The sequence below is a fragment of the Garra rufa genome, chromosome 16, assembly GCF_049309525.1.
Source record: "Garra rufa chromosome 16, GarRuf1.0, whole genome shotgun sequence".
Classification (NCBI taxonomy): Eukaryota; Metazoa; Chordata; class Actinopteri; order Cypriniformes; family Cyprinidae; genus Garra; species Garra rufa.
Genome location: NC_133376.1, coordinates 22,062,964 through 22,076,141, shown reverse-complemented (window position 1 = coordinate 22,076,141; position 13,178 = coordinate 22,062,964). Strand labels below are relative to the sequence as shown.

The following is a 13,178-nucleotide window of genomic DNA, read 5'->3' as shown; positions in this document are numbered from 1 at the left end:
CCGATCCCAAACTTTCGAACAGCAGTCATTCTAACTCAGCAGTGCTCCTTTTGCTCCATTTGACTATTAACTTCAGCCAAGTCATTTCTAATAAACATATTTCATTTGACTTAGTGTTTAAGGATAAAGGAAATGACTTGTGTGATGCTGAAACATCAACACTTTGCTTGCATAGCTCATTATCCATCAATTTTCTATGCCGTTCTTCTCGTGTCATGCAGGTAATTGATTATGCATGGGTGAAATGCAAATGTTAATTAAACATCTAAGCTGTACTACAAAGACCTCAAACAGTCTTTGCAGTAAATAAACTTTTCCAAGAAGGTTTGGAATGTCAGGCAGCCTATACTTAGTTCAACCCTATTTTGGATGACTTTTTATACTTATATAAGATATCATATATTCTTGAACAGATTTTTTTTTTAATTTGTTTACATCATACCACAAATTCAATCTAGGAATGTTCACAGTAAATCAATCTTTCATTTAAATTCAAATGCCAAAATGGCAGGGTTTATGACTTTCATAAACTATAATGGGGAAAAAATTGATACCGCTGAAACATGCATAAACAAGGAAAGCAACCTAAAGAAATAAATGACTGCACTTCACGACAATTTATAGAAGATAAAAAAAAGCCAGGAAAGGACAAAAAGTAGGTCATATTCAAATTTAATAAACTCTTGAGTGGCATCTCAATAAACCTTCTCAATTAATTATTGTTCTCATTTAGTCATTATCTTGATTGCAAACTGGCTACAAAAGGATATTGCGCCTATTTGGTAGTCTGTAAACATTTTAATCTTATCTAGACACGCAAGCAAAATGATCTGCCTTCAATTAAAGCCATGTATTCTGCAAAACAAACATCTATTCCTCTTTGGATTGTTTTGCTGTCAATGAAGTTCAAGGAATGTAAAACGCATTAGAATAATAAAGGAACAGTTCACTCAAAAAATGAAAATTCAGTCTTTATTTTCTCACGCTTATGTCAATCCAAATATGTACAGTCAAGCCCGAAATTATTCATACCCCTGGCAAATTCTGACTTAAAGTTACTTTTATTTTATTTTTTTGACCGGAAATGACACAGGCTTCTCCCAAAAGATAATAAGATGATGTACAAGAGGCGTCATTGTGGAAAAAAATCTCATCTTACTCATCTTTTATTTACATTTGAACAAAAAGTGGCATGTCCAAAATTATTCATACCCTTCTCAATAATCAATAGAAAAGCCTTTATTGTCTATTACAGCAATCTAACGCTTCCAAATTGCTGACCAGCTTTTTCCATGCCTCCGCTGGTATTTTTGCCCATTCATCTTTAGCGATGAACTCCAGCTCTTTCAGGTTGGAGGGTCTCCTTGCCATCACCCAGATCTTTAGCTCCCTCCACAGATTCTCAATTGGATTTAAAGGGATAGTTCACCCAAAAATGAAAATTAGTTTATCTGCTTACCCCCAGGGCATCCAAGATGTAGGTGACTTTGTTTCCTCAGAAAAACACAAACAAAGATTTTTAATGAAAACCGGTGCAGTCTGCCAGTCATATAATGGACGTGGATGGGCACCAAACCTTTAAAAGTAAACAAAAACATGCACAGACAAATCCAAATTACACCCTGCGACTCGTGACGATACATTGATGTCCTAAGACACGAAACGATCGTTTTTTGTGAGAAACTGAAACAGTATTTAAATCATTTTTTACCTTTGATACACAGCCACGTCCATCTGTCCTGAACACAAGCTCATCATCCGGCTTGTTACATGTGAACGCGCTCTGGCGTAATAGGCAAACGCCGGAAGCGATCTGTTGCGTGTATACGACACTCATTGTTTACACAGTGCACAGAGATTGTGGGTATAGCGGCTATTCAAAATGGTAATTACTTGCGTGTATCCTGATTGTTTAAACCGATTTAAAGCTAAAAGATTACGTTTGCTTGCGCAAACTCATCCGGGACTTTTCACTGATTTCCCCTTCCGGTGTTTGCGTATTCTACGCCAGAGCGCGTGCACATGTAACTTGCCTGATGCCAAACTCGTGCTCATGACAGATGGATGTGACTGTGTATCAAAGGTAAAAAAATGATATAAATACTGTTCAGTTTCTCGCAAAAACCGATCGTTTCGTGTCTTAGGACATCAATGTATCATCACGAGTCGCAGGGTGTAATTTGGATTTGTCTGTGCATGTTTTCGTTTACTTTTAAAGGTCTGGTGCCCATCCACGTCCATGATATGGCTGGCAAACTGCACCGGTTTTCTTTAAAAATCTTCGTTTGTGTTTTTCTGAGGAAACAAAGTCACCTACATCTTGGATGCCCTGGGGGTAAGCAGATAAACATCAAATTTTCATTTTTGGGTGAACTATCCCTTTAAGTCAGGACTCTGGCTGGGCCACTGCAAAACATAAATGTTTTTGTCTGCTAACCATTTCTTCACTACTTTTGCTGTGTGTTTTGGGTCGTTGTCGTGCTAAAAAGTCCACTGGTGCCCAAGGCCAAGTTTCTCTGCAGACTGCCTGATGTTGTTGTTGAGAATTTTGATGTATTGCTCCTTTTTAATGGTGCCGTTTAATTTACTGTGTCACTTTTGGCTTCCGACTACATCCTCAGAGATTTATTACAGTGCAGAATGTCTTGTATTTTTTATAATACTTTGCACTGTAGCCACTGGAACTTCAAAACATTTAGATATGGTCTTTTAGCTCTTTCCTGACTTTTGAGCAGCCACAATGTGCAGTCACAGGTCCTCAGCGAGCTCCTTTGTCTTAGCCATGACTGTCCACAAACCAACAGCTTCTGTTTTTCACCTCTTGAGTTGATTAAAACAGCTGTTCCCAATGAATCAGGGTAATTAGGATGCTTTAGAACAGCTTGGACTATTTAGAATGGTATAGAACTTTGGATTTTCCCATAGACTGTGACAGTTTGCAAAGGGTATGAATAATTTTGGACATGCAACTTTTTATTCAAATGTAAATAAAAGCTGAAAAATATTTTTCCACAATAATGCCTCTTGTACATCGTCTTATTATCTTTTGGGAAAAGCCTGTATCATTTCAGTCAATAAAATACTTGCTGGTTGAATAAAAGTAAGTTTAAGTCAGAATTTGCCAGGGGCATGAAAAATTTTGGGCTTGACTGTATGCCGCTATTTTTCTCAGAAGAGCTCAAAAGGAAAAGTATTTGGAATGATTTGGAACATTATAATGAAGAATAAATATGAAAAAGTTAGTCCTTTTCAGTAATATTAGTAAGCCCTTACAACTCACAATCTTATTCTTCACTATCGCTAGATGCATTTAGGTTCTCCTTTAGCACTATACTTCACACAACGAGAGTGAACAGCATTGCAATGAGTTTAAATCCATCATTGACAGGTAATGTTGCTATTTGTGTCCCAGAAAGGCTCTGACAAGTAATTTCTTTCCCATCTACCCTTATGTCACAATTACAGCAGCTCACACGCTTGGTTATATTGAGCAGCCATTAGTAAAGACACCATATAATCATTGCTTACATGAAAGGAGAGAAAACACATCTGAACTTTTGACCTCTAAATTGATTTTACATGCAAAAGACCTTACAGTATTATTACTCTATTGTGTGTGGACTGAGAGCTTACCCCATTAAACATAATAACACCTAGTTTATACTGAGGGCATTTCCAAAGAAAAGTTTTTACCACTAATACAATTCACTTTCTTACAAGTATTTTCCCTGCTTTTTGGTGGAGAGAAGCAATTTTATAGCTTTGTGGTGATTACATGTTACCCTTATCACTGACAGAATGTTCAAAAACTGTAATGAAGACACTTAAGATTTTGCCAAACATAAAAACTACATAAAACGTAGCCATTTCATTTTTTTTTTTAAATCTAAGCATCACCGTGCTGCATCCTCTATGCGTCATTGCTGGTCTTTTCAAGCTCTGCAACGGAAATGTAAAATGACAAGGAAGATTCAGTGCTGAGATAATATCTCCTCCCTGTGTAACATTAAGATTAATGGCCTTGTTTATGCGGTAGGTCCATGACAAATTGTACAGAATTATTACAAAATATACAGGTAATGGCTACAGAGATGACCACTACATTCTAGGTAATGCAGAAAACAGTTTAAATAATCAAATGCTTACAAAAAATAGTCAGCAATGTATGACTACGATCAACTGTAAAAGGTTTGGAGGAACATGAGGGTGAGTAAATGATGGCAAAATTGTTTCTACACTATTTTTTTTCCAGTGGTTATATTAGTAGGTTAATAGGGTTATATTAACCCTATTAAAATTTAGCTTACATCTACACTGTAAACATTTTTCAGAGGTAAATCAATGATTATTACATTTTTAACAATATTTCAAGTGTAATTTATATTTGTTGTACTTTAATTCCAATTTTTCTTTGTAAAAGACAAAAAGTTGATCATACTGATTTTAAAGTTAAAGATTCATTAGTTTGAATATAGATTAAACCAAAAACAATCATAACAACTAGTTGATAATTCCATATAACTTTTGACAAGACATCCCATGTTTCGGTTGTGACTGCTTTTACACAAAGTTTCCTAATTTACAAAGAAAATCTTTTTTTTTACTTTATTTTTTAAAAGAATTCAAATGATACTTTCAATGGAAAAAATTAGAAAAATTATTTCGATATCATTTTTATAAGTTGAAATTTTGGGGTTAGGGTTCGGGACAGTCACCTCCCAATTGAAAGTACCCACTAAATCATGATTTTAAATATATTAAGCTTACTAATATTTTAAGATTTGAATATTTAAATGCTTTTTAAATGTTTTTTTTTTTTTTTTTTTTGGTTATGGGACAGCCATTTGCACCAATTCTGTAGAAAGGTCCATATCTAGTGGTATATACAGTGCATATATGTTGTTTAATTGGTACAAAAGTACAATAGATAGCTTTCATCAGTTATAGTGATGACTTACAGTACATGTAGCAACTCTATTTCTTTGAAATCGATTAGGCTTATTGAAAGAATAACCACCGCTAGCCATTACCTAGAAGCTTAAATCAATAAAACTCAAGATGAGTTTCTTTATTCAGGTTATTACGTCAGTGTTGTGATATACTGTTACTGTCAGGGCCGTGCACAGACATTTTGAGGGACAGTGGCCCAAACCAAAAAAAGGGGTACTAAGAGGGAGGGTGCTTGTTAATACAAATGATCCAGTTGTTACAAATATCCAATTAAAAGAGAAGACAGCACACTCTGTTATAATTTCTGATAAGAGTGACATGTATTATAACATTCTCTTTTGCTTAGCAAGGCTGCATTTATTTGTACATTAAAACACTTGCCTGATTCAAGAAGGGGTCTACAAAATGGCAAAAGAATATTATTTTAAAGTTAAATTGTGCTTTGCTGGTAGACTATAATGTCTATTAGAATGTTAAAAAAATTTCAGTGTCAAGTAAATATTTGTAAATTGTTGTTTTGTAATTGATTTTTTTCTTTGAAAAGCAAGACAAAACTGTAAAAGCACATTTTGGCTATTTAATTTATGCAATGGTGAAAAAACTGTCAAAATACACGAGGGAAAAACACGAAAAACCGTCATCCTTAGGCCCAGTGTTTCATTTTATTTGGCTTTGGGTTCAGCCAAGAATTTTCTTTTCAGTGCATCCCTACTTGTTACGTTTATAGACTGGTTTTGCCTTGTGTTTCCCCGTCTTTGTTTCTGTTTGGTTCCTGTTACCTTATTTGGTCTTGTTCCTTTCCTTGTTTAGTTAATTGATTATTCCCTGCACCTGTGTTTAATTATCCTGTGTATTTAAGTTCCTGCTTGTACCTTCCTTTTTCGTTCAGTCGTAAATGTCTTGGTGCTGTGATTCTCAGTTGGTTGTTCTCCAGTGTTCTTTATTATTAAAATATACATCTGTTTTGATTCAAGATTTATATTGTTTTTATTTTAACTATTTATAGGTCTACTATTGTCACACCCTTGGACTGTTTGCCTTGGTCTGCCAGTCTCCAATGGCGTCATGGCTGGAGGATTCCTCATCTTCATCTCCAACCTCAGAGTCCTGGACTCCGCCTCGGCCCTCCGACTCTGCGGCTCCGTCCCAGCTCTCAGCTCCCTCATCTCTACCTTCGCTCATCGGCCCACCAGCTCCACCGGGCTCCATCATCCCCCTAGCTCCACCTTGGTCAGTCGTTGTCTCGCCTTTGCCTCAGGACTTGTCCGGTGCCTGTATAACTGTGCCTCATCGCTCCGTCCCACTAGCTCAGTTGAGCTCCTCCCTCCCTCCGGCTCCACCTTGGTCCTCTCTCGCAACGGCTCTGCTGCAGACCTCCAGATCTCTGCCTCTGCCTTGGCCGCCGGAGCCTTGGGCTCCACCTTGACCCTCCGGATCCTCTGTGTCACCCAAGATCATTGGCTCTTTTTTGCTGCCTTGGGCTCTACCGCCACCTTCTCTGCATCTGTTCTGTTTCCTCCTTGGCTCCTTCCCCCAATCATCACCTCCCTGGACTGTTCTGTTTCCTCCTTGGCTCCTTCCCCCAGTCATCACCTCCCTGGACTGTTCTGTTTCCTCCTTGGCTCCTTCCCCCAGTCATCACCTCCCTGGTTTGTTCTGTTTCCTCCTTGGCTCCTTCCCCCAGTCATCACCTCCCTGGTTTGTTCTGTTTCCTCCTTGGCTCCTTCCCCCAGTCATCACCTCCGTGGACTGTTCTGTTTCCTCCTTGGCTCCTCCCTCTGTCATCACCTCCCTGGACTGTTCCGTTTCCTCCTTGGCTCCTCCCTCTGTCATCACCTCCCTGGACTGTTCTGTTTCCTCCTTGGCTCCTCCCTCTGTCATCACCTCCGTGGACTGTTCTGTTTCCTCCTTGGCTCCTCCCTCTGTCATCACCTCCCTGGACTGTTCAGTTTCCTCCTTGGCTCCTCCCTCTGTCATCACCTCCCTGGACTGTTCCGTTTCCTCCTTGGCTCCTTCCCCTGGTCATCACCTCCCTGGACTGTTCTGTTTCCTCCTTGGCTCCTCCCTCTGTCATCACCTCCCTGGACTGTTCCGTTTCCTCCTTGGCTCCTCCCTCTGTCATCACCTCCCTGGACTGTTCCGTTTCCTCCTTGGCTCCTCCCTCTGTCATCACCTCCCTGGACTGTTCCGTTTCCTCCTTGGCTCCTCCCTCTGTCATCACCTCCCTGGACTGTTCCGTTTCCTCCTTGGCTCCTTCCCCTGGTCATCACCTCCGTGGACTGTTCTGTTTCCTCCTTGGCTCCTCCCTCTGTCATCACCTCCCTGGACTGTTCCGTTTCCTCCTTGGCTCCTCCCTCTGTCATCACCTCCCTGGACTGTTCTGTTTCCTCCTTGGTTCCTCCCTCTGTCATCACCTCCCTGGACTGTTCTGTTTCCTCCTTGGCTCCTCCCTCTGTCATCACCTCCCTGGATTCTTCTGTTTCCTCCTTAGCTTCTCCCTCTGTCATCACCTCCCTGGACTGTTCCGTTTCCTCCTTGGCTCCTCCCTCTGTCATCACCTCCCTGGACTCTTCTGTTTCCTCCTTGGCTTCTCCCTCTGTCATCACCTCCCTGGACTGTTCCGTTTCCTCCTTGGCTCCTCCCTCTGTCATCACCTCCCTGGACTCTTCTGTTTCCTCCTTGGCTCCTCCCTCTGTCATCACCTCCCTGGACTGTTCCGTTTCCTCCTTGGCTGCTCCCTCTGTCATCACCCTTTATGTCAACTGTGAGGGGGTGAATTTTTTTATAACTCATCCGTTTAAGTTATATTAAGCCGTAAAGTTCTGCATAATTAAGGGCATGGTCACTTGAGTGACAGGGGGATTGCCGCTGCTGTCACCACTGGCGCGCTAAGTAGGCGTGGTTTCAGCACCCAGCCCCACCCACGTCTCACCTCTTTGCCCATTTTCGATGATCTGGGAGTGAGGCGTGATAACGCGTTTCCAAGATGGCGATGGCGAATCCAGTCCACTATAGGCTTCAAAATCGCTCTTCAGAAACCTACGGATGACGTCACGGACACTACGTCCATATTTTTTACAGTCTATGTGTGAAATATACTTAATTACAAGAAGGCTTTTTTTGTCTACAAAACGTGCCAACAACAGCTAATTTACTAAATGTAATGTGGATTGTAATGCATCTACCTGTTAATGCATCAACCTTCAGGAACTGTGGTCTCCACTCTCCAGAGAGTGGGCACACAGATTGTGAGCGATGCTGCGTAGCGGGCAGGAAAACGCGGAGCAGATTAGCGGAATCAGTGGCTCTTCACTGGAGCAGTAACGCTTTGAGCTAGGGTGTTGGTGGGGGGATGGGTTGGTGAGAGGGGCACCTCAGCCACCCTCCTGTGCACGGCCCTGGTTATTGTGACATTGTGTCATTCTGATATGACTAATCCATTCAGCTGGGCATACTGTAAATATCAGAGTTCACAAGCCAGCCATATAATAACATAAGGTTATTTTAGGAGAGCACATATAACTCTGGGTGTTTGAATTCTGTGAAAAAAAAAAACATGAGCATGTCACTGCATAACAGTCAAGTGCTGCTTTCACATGACGTGTCACAGCAAGTACTACTATATAAACACGGTTCTCACTCACAAATGACCTTTCTAACAGATGAAAGCGAGATTGATGTGACATGGCTACTGTGTTCCCATGGTGTACCTGTCATGAAGCATTTTATAATAGAGACACAAGATACATATCATAAGCACCTTAATGTAGCTTTCAACTCCATAAATGCAATTTTCTAGATTACTATATATCTTACCTAATTATTTTAATCTGCTTTGATTTGAGAATCGTGTCACAACACAATGGCATCAGTGAAGAAAAATAGCATTTACATTTGTTTGAAGTTGGATTTTAAAACCTTTAGAGATAATGAAATGATCATGGGTTGGGTTTCTAATCACACAATAAAGAAACTTCTGCCACTGTCAATTATTGGAGGGAATATTGTATGCTTTATTAATAATGAGACAGAAAGAGACAGAATTATTTAGTGTGTCTAAATAATTCAATACACTGTCTAAAACTAGACAGCTGCCATGTTAGAGACCCTAAAATGTGACCTTCAGGGCAACATACAGTATGAAGACATCAAGACATGACAGTTTTTAATGTCAACTAAATTACCATTACCTGGTTATTTTAAGGCAGTATGGATGTATCATTTACTGCCTATGATATCCAGCAACCAAAAGAATTTATAAATGTATGTTTTTCTTCCTGGTTTCTTTCAATGTGTGATTACATTTCCACAGAGAAATAACCATTGCAGTCACAAAATATATTTCTTGGTCTGAAGTTCTCTATAGCCCTGCAGACCTGTCTGAATCCATAGGAGAAACTTCTATTCACTTCTATTCTATTCACAGAACACTGTCTGTTCAGTCACTGACTGACTGACTGACTGACTGACTGACTGACTGACTGGGCAGCTCTCTTCAGTTTCAGACAAAGTCAGTTTGAAAATAAGGCTACAAAGTCTAGAAAACAACTGAACGATTTAACCGTTTTTGAGCTGAGGAGAGAAACTATTGGAGATATTATCTAAAATGGCCCAGAAATCACCAAGTGTATTGACGTTCTGCTAAAGAAGTATCTTATTCTAACCAAGGCTGCATTTACTTCGTCATGTTTACTATTCAAAAATTTTCACAGTTTTCTTTTTAATATACATAAATGTGATTTATTCCTTTGATGGCAAAACTGGATTTTTATAGCAAGGGACAACAAGTTTATATAGAGTGTGCCAGAGGAACATTTTTAGAACTTCAATCTACCCAACCTTTCATTCCATACCCTCGTTTACTACTAAATGATGGGAGAATGATGGGACCATTAGACAGCAGACAGACAATTAGGATCCCTCCCTCAATCAGAGCCACTTTCAAACAAAAACATCCCTCTACTTTCTCTCTCTTGATGGGTTTCTAAGTTTGAAATTTTTTTCTAGGGCCCAACAGAAGAAGCTGAGAACCATGAAATGGCAGCTTTGAAAAATGCAAGATGAGAAAGATAACTATAATTAATGTGCCCGAGAAAAGCCTCGACACATACACCGTTCCACATTCTGAGGTTCAGACAAATTATGACACAGTTGTGTTAGTCAGCGGATGTTCACGTACGTGACAAATGCCCCCGCTACATTCCATCATTTCTGTATTAAGCTACACATCAGTGCTCTATGGTGCTGCAAGACTGTGTGCCAAAGGCTACTGAGAAAATTTTAGTATCAATGGTTATACACAACTGAATTAGAGAAATAATGCACCTAAACTTTTACAATGGATATTGAAACAAATGACTTATGGTATTTTTAGGATCTTTTATGATCATTTTGGAGTTTGATGTTGTCAGTAAAGCTCTCAAGGGCTGTTTTACAAACTTACAACTATCTGAATGTTTGTTTCTAGAAGTACACTGTTCTAAAGTTTAGGGTCGATACCAGTCATTACTCCAGTTTTCAGTGTCACACGATCCTTCAGAAATCATTATAATTTGCAGATTTGCTGCTCAAGATACTCTTCTTTTTATTATCAATGTTTAACATTTGCTGCTTAATATTTTTGTGGAAACTGTGGGTTCCTTGATGGTTAGAAAGTAAAAAAGCAGCATTCATTTGAAATGTAAATATTTTGTAACATTAAAATGTCCTTACTGATACTTTTAATCAATTTAATTCATCCCTGCTGATTAAAACCCAGCAAGCACACAGTGTCATAAGACTGAAGTTGATAGTTGGTTAAAATTTGGTTGTGATGTTGGGAGACCAAAATTCTGTCAAGTCAACATTTAATGCCAACATTAATTTGACGTCCAATACCGACATCAGCTGACATTGATATTTTGTTGTTTTTAGGTTGTGTAACCAAAATCCAACTTTAACTCAATGTCAAATACTGATGTCAACCCAATTTTCATTGTCAACCAAAATGCAACATCTGTCCGACATTGGGGTCCAACATCAACCTGACGTTATATTGACATCCGGTGCCTGCTGTGAGGTTTTTTATTAAAATCATATTGAGCCCAAGTAGTGTATGGTATGTGCTATGAATATCAGTGAGAAATCACTTCCATTATAGAACTTTCTTTGTGCTAACAAAAGACATTCTTTCTCTTCTGAGAAAAATATCAAAAGTCAAAGCCAACATCGCTTCTGGTTTCAGATGCTGTTCTGCCACCTCAGATCCTAATCCCCTTTAGCTTGCAAAGTAGTAGTTACAAACAAGGTTATTCTTTTTTTTAACCACAATATAAATGCTACATGGAAAAAGTTGTGATAACATGCCTTTCAGCTCTACAGGAACCATTTGATGAATTTATGTGTTTTTATATCAGTCAAAAACAGTCATATTTTAGTTTTTTATGGCCATTTTCTACAGTCTTGTCTGGAATTTTCGCACATTAAAAAATAAATTAATCACGCCAATCACAATTTTAGTCTGGCATAAAAAAATATGGATTGTGTTCAATTTTCTGCATTTTTCACATATGTAGCAAGCATTTTGAGAGGTGTTATGAAAATCCTAAGCCACTGACGAATTTTGACAAATACAAAAAACATAAAAATTTCAGACTCTGACCTTTTTTTTCCAGCTCTGCTTTTAAAAGGTTAGTTCACCCAAAAATGAAAATTAGCACTATTATTTACTCACCTTTAAGTCATATACACCATTTTAGGTGTATATGACTTAAACTCCAATCAGAGTTATATTTAAAAATGTCCTGGCTCTTTCAAGCTTTAGAATGGCAATAGGTGGGTGTTTTTCTTCAACGGGTCAAAAGAAGTCCAATAATAATATATAAAGTGGAGAGAAAACAGTCCAGGAGGCCATGGCGGATCTGGGGGTTCAGGGGGCCATGGCCGGATAATCAGTCCAGGAGGCCATGGCGGATCTGGGGGTTCAGGGGACCATGGCCGGATAATCAGTCCAGGAGGCCATGGCGGATCTGGGGGCTCAGGAAGCCATGGCCGAGTAAACAGTCCAGGTGGCCATGGCTGATCAGGGGAGTAGCCCCCCCCCCAAAAAATTTTCTTGGGGGAACCTAGAGTATAGTCCACCCAGGAGAGCACGGAAGGGCGCGCAGGAGAGAGCTCCGGCTCTGGAGGGCACGCTGGCTCTTGAGGAGCGGGCTCTGGACCGCGCTCTTGAGGAGCGGGCTCTGGACGGCGCTCTTGAGGAGCGGGCTCTGGAGGACTGGACGACCCCAGCAGAGACTCTGGAGGGCTGGGCGTCTCCAGCGGAGACTCTGGAAGAGCAGGCTCTGGGCGAGCGGTCACTGGAGGGCGCTCTGGCGGCGCAATCACTGGAGGGCGCTCTGGCGGCGCAGTCACTGGAGGGCGCTCTGGCGGCGCAGTCACTGGAGGGCGCTCTGGCGGCGCAGTCACTGGAGGGCTGGGCGGAACCAGCGGAGACTCTGGAAGGCTGGGCGGAACCAGCGGAGACTTTGACTTGGCGGTAGCCATCTTGGGTGCAGACTCAGGCTTGGTGGCCATCTTGGCCAGGGACTCAGGATCGGCGGCCATCTTGGCCGGGGATTCAGGCTTGGCGGCCATCTTGGCCAGGAATTCAGGAACGACGGCCATCTTGGCCAGGGATTCAGGCTTGGTGGCCATCTTGGCCGAGAACTCAGGAACGGCGGCCATCTTGGCCGGGAACTCAGGAACGGAGGCCATCTTGGCCAGGGATTCAGGATTGGCGACCATCTTGGCCGGGAACTCAGGAACGGCGGCCATCTTGGCCAGGGATTCAGGCTTGGCGGCCATCTTGGCCGGGAACTCAGGAACGGCGGCCATCTTGGCCGGGAACTCAGGAACGGAGGCCATCTTGGCCAGGGATTCAGGATTGGCGACCATCTTGGCCGGGAACTCAGGAACGGCGGCCATCTTGGCCAGGGATTCAGGCTTGGCGGCCATCTTGGCCGGGAACTCAGGAACGGCGGCCATCTTGGCCCGGGAACTCAGGAACGGCGGTCATCTTGGCCAGGGGTTCAGGCTTGGCGGTCATCTTGGCTGAGAACTCAGGAACGGAGGCCATCTTGCGTACAGACTCTGTCGTGGCAGCCATCTTGCGAACAGACTCTGGCGTGGCAGCCATCTTGCTTGCAGACTCTGGCGTGGCAGCCATCTTGCTTGCAGACTCTGGCGTGGCAGCCATCTTGCTTGCAGAC

The 13,178-nt window shown here is 41.5% G+C and overlaps 1 protein-coding gene across 1 annotated transcript in view; it reads right to left on the bottom strand.

Annotated features, from left to right (window-relative positions):
- The window catches only part of rxfp1 (relaxin family peptide receptor 1), a 73,385-nt gene that overhangs the window by 45,676 nt on the left and 14,531 nt on the right, over positions 1-13,178 (bottom strand). The gene's annotated exons all lie outside the window — the stretch shown is intronic.